General features: G+C 26.8%; 1 pseudogene; it reads left to right on the forward strand.

Annotated features, from left to right (window-relative positions):
- The first annotated feature begins 330 nt into the window (after nt 1–330).
- LOC101501563 (beta-glucosidase 13-like) lies at nt 331–8,750 on the forward strand (annotated as a pseudogene).
- The last annotated feature ends 2,497 nt before the right edge of the window (nt 8,751–11,247 follow it).

Consider the following 11,247-nt stretch of genomic DNA (forward strand, 5'->3'; position numbering starts at 1 on the left):
ATATAAAAGAAAAAAATCCTTAATTTGAAGACAACGATAAAAAGTTATACAACTGCATTTTTAAACTTGACGATGACACTAACAACATTATTTAATTGGAAAGTCTATGTATAGCAAGATTTGTATTCGTCAAAAGTCAAAGACATCTCAAAACAATACAATCATAGATATTCGTTGGAATAATTTCTTTGATTTTGAAAAATAGAATAGAATGTCATCTTATAGGTTGTCATAAGCATAGAAAGCTAGGCTGGTTTTACATTTCTCTACTATATATATTATAATAATTGTGGCTTTTATATGTGTATCAAATTCCAGAGTTCTCTTTTGATGCAGAAAATGGAGATTTTGTCATTGAGAATTTCTAAAACTATTCTTGCAATCTTCTCCCTTGTTTTGCTTTTCAACATTCTTGCCCAGGCACAAGGTTTGAGCATTTGCTTTTATATTTTGGTTTTCCAACATTCCAAATTTATTTGATTGAAAAAGTGTATGGACTTAATTTCAGCGATTTTTTTTACTTACGTAATAAAAATTTTAAGATGCACTTTTTTGTAAAAATTATGCAATTTTTTTTACATAAAAGTTAAGCAGTTAAAACTATAAAAAGCAAAATTATACATTGATAAAATCATATAGATTTGTATTTATAATTAATAAGTATTGTTAAATTAAAAATTAAGAAATACAATCCCTTTGACGATTATTCAATGATGAAAGTTAGTTCAAGTTATGTATTAGTTTTTTAGAAGACAAAATGAATTAATATAGAAAACACTCCAAGAATAAGATATGCTAATTAGGAAGATGCAAAAACCAGATACAAAATAAGTTTCGACTAAAATTTTTAGATAATTCATCCTATAAGGGTGTAGATACAACTTCAACTATATATCAACATGAATATCTCTTTGGTTACTTTTTTCAGCATAATATTATGTGAACATTGAGGTATGCTCTGATCTCTAATGAATCCTCATAACCAAACATATTTAATTTTTTTTACAATAACAACAATCAAGCCTTATCTGAGTAAGTATGATCGAATACATTGATCAAACGACCCTATAACATAATACTATATAACATATGTTTTTTCAGCTCATTGATCTTTAGATATTTCCTAATAGTATCTCTTATAGTTTTTCTAGATCTTTCCCACCTCTAGAGTTTTGACTATCCTCCATTTGATATATTCTCTTTACTACAAAATCTACATATTGCCCCACCTCACCCTAGCCGAATTTTTACCATGTTTTCTACTATAAGTTCTACCCCAACTCTCTCTAATTTTATTATTTGTAATTCTATGTCAAGTCTTTTCTCATACGAGTGCCACATTCGCATCTTTGCTACACTTTTGTGTGGATATGTAATATGTAAATGAAACGATAAAGAAACTCACATACAACTGTAAAATTTCAAGTTTGAACTCGAGACATGGTATCTAACCTTATAATATCGACAATTGCTACATTTATTTTAACTTCATATTAGTTTATTAACGCCCAACAATTTGTCCCATATGACGTTGACAATCTTACGATTGTACAGTAAAAATGTTCCTTCATTTTAAGTGGTATTTTTTTTTATATAAAAAATATATTTAACGCTTGTCCAAAATGATATTTTAATAGTTACTTCATCTAGTTCTAAACAAGTGTCGTTCTAGATTGCAAAAATATGCATTAATGAATGTTTCTCTTTTTCATTGATTGTATTCTGATAAAATGCTACTATTGCAGTTCTTTTGCCGAATCTCGAACTAACGCAACAAGACTTATTAGATTCAAAGGTAAACCCGATAATATTAATTCATTCATAGTTACTTCATTAATATATTAATCAACATGAACTTTGTTAATATTTAGATTCGAGATGTAGCTACGACAAAGCCATATGACTCTATATTGAAATTTATAAAATCTAAGAGCTTTCCAAATCGAACATCATTTCCATCTGGCTTTTTGTTTGGTGCCGGAACCTCTGCCCTTCAGGTACATTATGAAAAAAAAGAATATATATATATATATATATATAAGGATCGCAATGTGCACAATATCATACTTCATATTATGACAACTCCGATAATTTTCAAATAAACATTCATATTATAAAATCCACTGTTGCATTGAAAGCTCTAATTAATCACATAGATGATATCAAACAAATTTGACATTAATATGAAATCATTTGTTATGTCAATGAGGTGTATCAAAATTATTTTGTTTAATAAAAAAATCATATATAAGACGTTAATTTTGATAAAAGATATATTAAATAATTTTATATTTAAATAAAATTTTATACACATGCTCTATGTGATAATATCATTCAATCTAACTGTAAATTTTGTAAGACAAAAATGCGTTAAAGAATTATTAAAGGTTTCATAATTGAAATTTGACACCACATTGTCAAACTTAATATTAGCGCACCTATGATAATTTTTTATTGCACACCCATTTTACAAAATTTACTCTTGGATTTAAAACTATATTTACATATGCCTATAAAATATGAGATTAATCTAAAATACTTTGACATGTCAATGAAATATATCAAAATTAACTCGTTTCTTAAAAGTTCATAATACTTTAATTTTGATATATCTTGTTGACATATTAAATAATTATGTCAGATTTTATAGACATGATGTATTTTATAATAGTTTTTAATCAAATAGTGAATTTTGTAATATGAATATGAGATAAAGAATTATCAGATAAGTCATATATTAAGTTTGACATTGTGGTGTCAATTCACCATGTCTCTCATATATATATATATATATATATATATATATATATATATATATTAAAATTATACAATAAGTTAATTTATTACAAACATGTTTTTGGTAACTTTAGATTGAAGGAGCAGGTCATGAAGGAGGAAGAGGTCTTGGTCTATGGGATGATATAGTTAAACATCACCAAGGTTTGAAATATATACTTGCACTTGAAAGAAATTAATATAGCAGAGAAATTAAGTTGATGTCTTATTTTTTTTTTATAACAATATCATCTTTTAGCTATCGTTAGTTTGTGTTTCCATAAATATATTTTTTTTTTTCCTTTTTTCATAAACAGATGTGTATGTAGATGTAGATAAGTTTTCCACAAAGATTGGACATTACAAGAGATATAAGGTGAGTTCACCAATGAAAGATTTATTTAATTGATAAATATTATTATGGGTTAGTATTTAATGAAAATATAATGATGGTTCATCCATCTTCATTCTTAAATCTCAATAGCTCAAACGGTCTATTAAAAATCATCAAGCATAACATTATTACTCCATTCTTGTTAAAAACCATTATTACTCCATTTAAATATTAAAGATTGAAAACACACGTACTCACACACTACTCTACTCAATAAAAATAGCAGTTAAAAAATTAGTCCAGATATATAAATCAACTTTTTTACTTCTATTTTTGTTTATATTTTATTTTAAAGAGATACTTTTTTTTATTGGTTAGATATTTCATCGAATAAATTGACAGTAGTATAATAATAATAAGTAAAAATATATATCTAAAATATTGCGTTTAATGTTCTTAATCTATTTTATTTGCTTTAATTTGCACTATCTTATAGGAGGATGTGAAACATTTGAAGAAACTTGGAATAAATTCTTACAGAATGTCTATCTCTTGGAGTAGAATAATGCCAGGTAATATTTTCAAACTTAAACTATCTAATATTTAAAATAACATAATATCAAATTATAGTACCCAAAGAGGAAATAATGTAATGAAAACAATTAAATATTTAAGGGAATGACGGAATACATTCACTAGGTTTTATGAAAGAAAGTTTTAGTAACATTAGTTTTTTAGTTGTAATTTGGTAATATTATCTCTCTAACATTGGAGTTGTTACTTAACTTACGTGTCTTTTAAAAGGAGTATGTTAGGAAGTTACACATTCGAATGTATTTATTCAATATTTTGTTAGACTTGTTAACATATTCATTCTAGAAAATAGATAGGTGTATATTAGAAAATTCTAAATATTTAATAAGTGTTTTTTTTTAATTAATAAATAACTTACAAGGAATGAAAAATGTTAGTATTTATGCTGACTCAATTGAATACAAACCCATCACAGGATTCAGATGCAACTTCAAATGTTAAATAACTAGTGTAAACATTAGTTTTTGATTTCACTTGGTCCCTAAAATTTTTTTGTTTCATTTTTCTCCATTAAGCCGTAAAGGTTACACATTTTAACTATATTCGTCAATAATATTTCGATTGATTTTGTCAAAATTGTGTTATGTGTCTTATGTTTATCCTAATTCGGCAAATGACACTCAATATTGTCTTTAATCTCCAAATTATAATTCTAGGATTTTTATTCATCTTCCCCTAATTGTTTGGAAAATATCAACTTCACATCCATGTTAAACTTCTTACTATGATTCATAACAACATTGGTATCAACACAAGGTGGTTTTCTTGAATTGTTTTCAAAAGACTCTATCACCAAAGCAAACAACCTTTGTGGGTAGAATTTTTGGACAAGGTGATTTTCTTAGTATATGATTGACTTTCCATAACAAATTTCTACTTACAAGTGACTATTGGTTCCTTTGTATTTCTTTGAGTAAACATTTGTGTAGTCAATTGGTTCAACTATCTTTCTTTAAGTAAAAATTTGTGTGACTATATGCACGCAAGACATTCAATGATTGAAAACATTTCCCACATTCTTTGTTTAATTTCTCCATTTTAAAAGTATCATTAGAGTGATTTGTTTTCCCTATTGAATACTATATATTTATTTTGAGATCATTGTCTAGTATTTAGTGATAGTTCTCTAGTTGGGAAAACAAAGACTAGATATAGGAAAACCCTTGATCTATAATTTGGAGAAGAATTAAAGACAATATTTTAGAGCCATTTTTCCAAATCAATATACATAAGACACGTATGATAAATTATACAAAGTCAATCATAATGCTAACAGGCTTGGTGGATAGGCTGAGCAAGTCAGCGAGTGGAGTGAGAAGGAGGTTGCGATCTTAATCCCCCACTAACAATATTAATTATTACATTTTAAAAAAGATAATACTAATTACTAATATTGATCATAAAGAAAAAAAAACATAATGCTAATTATGGAATTAACTAAAATGTCTATCAGTTGATTCTAAAAAGACCAAAATGATACAACTTAAACAAAAAAAGTAAAATCTAAGTATAAGTTAAGGAGCTAAAACATAATTTTGTATTGTCTTGTAGAGGCAGTTTGGTTGTTGAAATAAGGAACGCCAAAAGAGTTATAAGAAGAAGGTCCCAAGTTCAAACCAAAAAACCTAACCTAACGACTAATTTATTAATATTTTCCTATAAACAAAATATAGGTGAAGGTCCTAACCTAACCTACACATTTTTATTAAATTTTAAAACTATTTGATACTTTTAAACAATATAAATACCGACGAGTAGATTATATAATTAAGAATTTTAGATTTTTTATAAAATTTTGTGTTTGATCATTAATATGTTATGTTAATAATCAACGGGACGAATTAGTAAAATTCATTGTTTATATTGAGTTATTAAGTGGAGTAACTTATCTCAAACTTACTTCTAGAGTCAACTATTTCCATCCTTTGAAGATATAGTACTTTATATGTGTTTTTGAGTTTAATAGATATGAAGTTGCAAAGACAATATACAAACATTTACCCAATAGTCAAGTGAATCATATCACACTATGTTAGTATTTATTTTATAAATAACATTATGATGAAGTGGTACACATGACAACTTACATGGTTAGAAAATATTCATTGAAATCAATTTAATATGCATAAAAAGATAATGTTACAACATATTCCTTTCTTGCAATATTCAATAAAATTAATATATTTACTTTTCTTTATATTTTTCACAACCAATTATTTAGATGGAACCTTGGAAGGAGGTATAAATAAAGAAGGTATCAACTTCTACAACAATTTGATCAACGAATTACTCAAAAATGGTATGAGTTTAAGAATCTAAAATTCATTACTTTAATTAGATTCAACTAGAAATGTTTAAAATACAAGCGATAACTTTTTTCTCTCGTTTTTCATGGTCAATTTAAATGTGCAGGTATTGAACCTTTTGTAACTATTCTTCACTTTGACTATCCGTTAGCTCTTCAACAAAAGTTTGGTGGCTTCTTAAATCGCTCCATTGTGTAAATTTACCTGAATATCATCTCTTCTAAATATTTTATTTTCATTGAAGTGATTTACTCTTAGAGTTAGTCAACACAAAACATCATGAAATTTCACCAAGCATGCTTATATTGTTTACGGTAAAATCAAATTTCAGGAAACATTATAAAGATTTTAGTGAACTTCTATTCAAAACATATGGAGATCGAGTGAAACATTGGACTACAATCAATGAGGCAGAAGTCACAGCTATATATCAATATATGTACAACATTGATAATATTTCAACTGAGGCATGCCAAACTACTAGAATATGTAAAGAAGCGTATACTTTACTTCACAACTTCCTCATTGCCCATGCTACAACATCAAAGTTATACAGAACAAAATTCCAAGTAAGACATATTTTGGATAATGCATGTTACGTATATAACATCAACCTCGATCAACTCAAAATACATGTAGATTAATATTCAAGATTCACAACAGTGTGACACATTTATAAAACAAGGAGAAATTTAAAGAATAGAAAAAAATTTAATTTCCATTGAATATTTGATTTAGGCAATACAAGGGGGAGAAATTGGACTTGCTATTTCTTCAGGAGCTTATGTTCCGTATAGTTCAAAAGGAGAGGATGTCGCTGCTGCTCAAAGATTAATGGATTTCTATTGGGGATGGTAAGTGTTTACTTGAGATGTATTCCATTCACCTTTTGTCTTTTAACACTAGTTCGACGTCTTGGTTATTTAACTTTTAAATTTTCTTTTTAATAATTAATACATAGTGATATCAATTTTTTTTTGCTGCATTTAATTTTGACATTCATTTTTCTATATTTAATTTCGACATTCAGGCTTCTAGAGCCGGTGTTCAATGGGGATTATCCAAAAATAATGAAAAAATTGGTGGGGAATAGGCTGCCCAAATTCACTAAAGAGGAGAAAAAAATGTTAAAAGGAAGCACAAACTTTATTGGGATCAATTATTATGCTTCTCACTTTGCTATACATGAACCTAATAGAACCAAAGTTATTGGTGACAATTTTGATGCATTAGCTCGGTCTGAAGGTATGTTTTTGCTCAAACTAACATCTATTTTTTTTTATCAATAATAATAATTGATATGAAAAGGTATCTTCACTATATAATATGATAAGTGAAATTGACACCACATTTTATACCAATCAAATTATATGTAAGAGAATTACAAGAAATTACAATCAATTTTTTATTTTTATAATTGCAGTTTTTAACGCTGAAGGAAAAACTCTTGGGTACAAGGTGAGAAATTAATGATAAGAATTTAGGACAATGATATTTGTTAGAGGAATAATTTAATAATTATTTCTAATTTTTTTTCATTTTTAATAATTTGTAGGATCAATACGCTGGATTTTATGTCTATCCGGAAGGGTTATATAATTTCTTACTCTACATTAAGAATAACTACAAAAATCCTAATATCTACATAACTGAAAATGGTTGGTGTTGCATATTGATCACATTTATAATATTATAACTAATATTTATATGATATGCCAAAAATGGAGATTGATTAATATATCTTTTTTTATTAAATCATCTTTATGTAGGTTGTGCATCTACAAAAATTCCAAATCCATTGAAGAATGAACATCGAACTGCTTACATTGCCGCACATATAAATGCTACCAAAGCAGCCATTAAGTAAGTCATTTCTCACCATCCTTAGAACTCAATGGATAATCAATATATGATGATACAATTGATAAATTTTAAAATCAGAATTTTTCGTTTCATTTAAAAAATTTATTTGCACATTGTATTTATCTATGATCTAATATTGTTTTTCTAATGTCTAATTATTTTTTATTGTGTTTTTCTATCACAAAAATGTATAATATTTTTAGTCAACTAAAGGAGAGTTTTAAAAATAAATAAATAAAATTATAACTTTATTTTATCAACTGTTAATGTAAATTTATTCAAGGAGACTTTGTAAAGAACATAATCATATCTTAACAAGTTCGATTAAAATAGAGTTTAAGAACAACACACTTTATGTATAAAATCATTAAATCATATTACTATATATATGTGTTGAATAGGTTAGAGAGTGATATAAAAATTGACATCATGATGATATATAATTAAAAATACTGTGCAATTTTTTTTTAAATTATTAGAGTAAAATTTATAGACTCATTTTAATTTATAAACTATTTCTTTTAACTTTTTATAAATGTTTGTTCTAAACAATCTAATATTAAAAAACGATCAAATTCAAATTAATAAAACAAATAATTATTTTTGTGAAAGGTAGACAAGTGTGGTGTGTTTGTATAACTTTATTTTCCAATAATATGATCATTAATTTTTTATATGTTTATTTTGATAGTGATGGTGTAAATGTTCGTGGTTACTTTGCGTGGGCAGCATTTGATACATTTGAATTTCAAGGGGGTTATTCAGGAACTTGGGGACTTTATCATGTCGATTTTAATAACAACCTTAAGCGTATACCGACTGACGCTGCTAAATGGTACAAAAAATATTTGACATGAGATTTGATTACACTAAACTAGGAAAATAAAGTACATCAATAAATATAAAAAAAATAGAAGCAAAGAGAAAGAAATCACTTGAAATTTGTTTTTTTATAGTATGTTGTTTAGTCAAAGATTATGTAAATAAATTTGTTTTAAACAAGTCAATAACTTTGTATGTTTGAAAGTTGTAGTAATATCTCTAGGGACATCTTCCCAAATATATTATACCTGCTTGAGCATTACAAATCACTTCATCAAGAGAATAGTAAAACAAATGTGACAAGAAACTAGTGACACAAAAAATGGAGAAAGCGTAGTCAACAAGAACACAAGATTTCCAACAACAGAAAAAGGTTCTAGAGAAATGAAATAATATGAGACATATAGTAAAACAGAGCTAAAAACTCTAATAGGGAATATAAAATGAATCAATTATTTAAGCTCAAAAACTGGATTTTTTTTGGAAAAATTGTCAAAGGAAAACGAATAAAAAAATGCAATGGAAGGAAAGAAAAAAAATAAAATAGAATGAATAACACCATCTCTTCAAAGTGGATGTCATGACTCTAGTTAACATTTTGAGAAATATGATTAAGAAATAAAGAAAAAATAATAATTAAGAAAAATATAGTGATTATTTAAGAATTGAGCAAAGTTGATTACAATATTAATATATAAAACATTTTACATAGTGACCCAAATCAAACTTAGCACTTAATTAATATGTAATTAATACTAACCAAATTTACAAATTCCAACTATATAACAAACACTTAACCATATCTAACTTACAAATGTCACTATATTTCTTTATTAAGAATTCTCTTAAAAAACTAGCTAATCGTATACGATTTACGATCTATAATATGAAATGACAAGCAAATTTATGTAACTTATATAATACATGACACAAGAAAATGAAGTTCTAATAAATTTTCTATTTCACAAAACAAGTATAGGCCATCAAGATTATTTGCAATTTATTTTGAAGTTTGTATAGATGTAGGAAAGTAATATGCAAGGAATTGAAGTGCATAAAATTAAACAAAAGGTGAAGTAAAATAGCTTGAACTTAAAAATGGGAAAGCAAAAGAAATGACTTGAAAGAAAATGGTGTCCTTGGAAATTTTGTGAGAGAATATGTAATCCTTTTGTTATATTTGATTTCTGAAAACAAATAAGTAGCCCCTAAAGTATGGTAATATGTTGCTCTTTATTTTTAAAAATTAGTCTAATTGATAGTGATGTCGACATGACCTACATCACAAGCCTAATGAAATTTGAAATGTGGTGTTTGACACTACATAAAGTTATGTCGAGTTCTTATCTTTGACTCGTGATTTGGGTTACACCTCTTCTACTATCGATTTGAATTATTTTGTCGAAGGACGATACTTTTTCAAAAAATCGCTAAGTCCACAAATCTTGAATTTTGGCTCTTATATTGTTGACTTATTGATTTTCTTTTGCTTTGATTAAAACAATTTGTACCACAACATTTGAACCAACCTTTTTCTTTTCTATTTGTTCCTCTCTTATGACGGATGTACAATTGAACAATCTCATTAAGACAATTGTCGTTTGATCTTACATTTTTATTAGCATTTTCAAATACCTTATCATAATGATGACAATCGCCATCTTGAATTCAAATAATGTTCTTGAAATACTTATGAAGATATAAAAATTAAAACAAGAGTCGCTTGAGATGTGCAAAAATATTCCTGCAACGGTTCATATAATCATTTGATGTTACACAGTTTAATGTGTATATATACTAGAAATCTACACATTAAAATATGTAACGTTGAATGACTATTTGAACAACAAGAAGTATCCTCTAGATCGACCATACCTTTTGTTAGACCCGTAGTTTTTAACTCCTAAATTATGCAATTTTAGGGTATTTGGTGTTGAAGTTCTTAGGCTTTTAGTCCACTTTTTGGTATTTAGTGGGTTAAATGCCAAAAATATATTTATGGAAATTGGATTAAAATTATTTGTCGAAGAATAATTTATTTACGTTACGAAGAATTGGACACCAGAGAGTTTTGTTAAAAATATCACTTGTCGCTGAAATTTTTATCTTTCAATTGAGTTGCGACGAGAGTAGATATTTTTATCAAAATGGTTTGAGAAGTGATGATTTTCATAAATATCTAGATATTTAGGTATTTATTGGTTTAGGTTTAATTATTATATATATATATATATATTATATATTATTATTATTAGTAATATATATGTTATTATATGTAATGTATATATATGTTTATAAGTAATATATGTTAGAAAGGAAAAAAGGAAACGAAACAGAGGAAGAGAACCGCCCTCCTGCCTCGCACATTCAAGCTTTCTTCTTCTTTCTTCCTTCTCCCTTCATCATTTTTGTTGCTTCCTTTTGCTTCAAAAAAGGGAACCAAGGCTTGGTCGGTTAGAAAACAAAGATTCCTCAACTTCATTCTTCTTGTTTGATTCGAAAACGAAGAAAAACGGTGTTAGGGATTTCAAAACCGTCAAACACAAACCTCCC

Source organism: Cicer arietinum, chromosome 3 (assembly GCF_000331145.2).
Source record: "Cicer arietinum cultivar CDC Frontier isolate Library 1 chromosome 3, Cicar.CDCFrontier_v2.0, whole genome shotgun sequence".
Classification (NCBI taxonomy): domain Eukaryota; kingdom Viridiplantae; phylum Streptophyta; class Magnoliopsida; order Fabales; family Fabaceae; genus Cicer; species Cicer arietinum.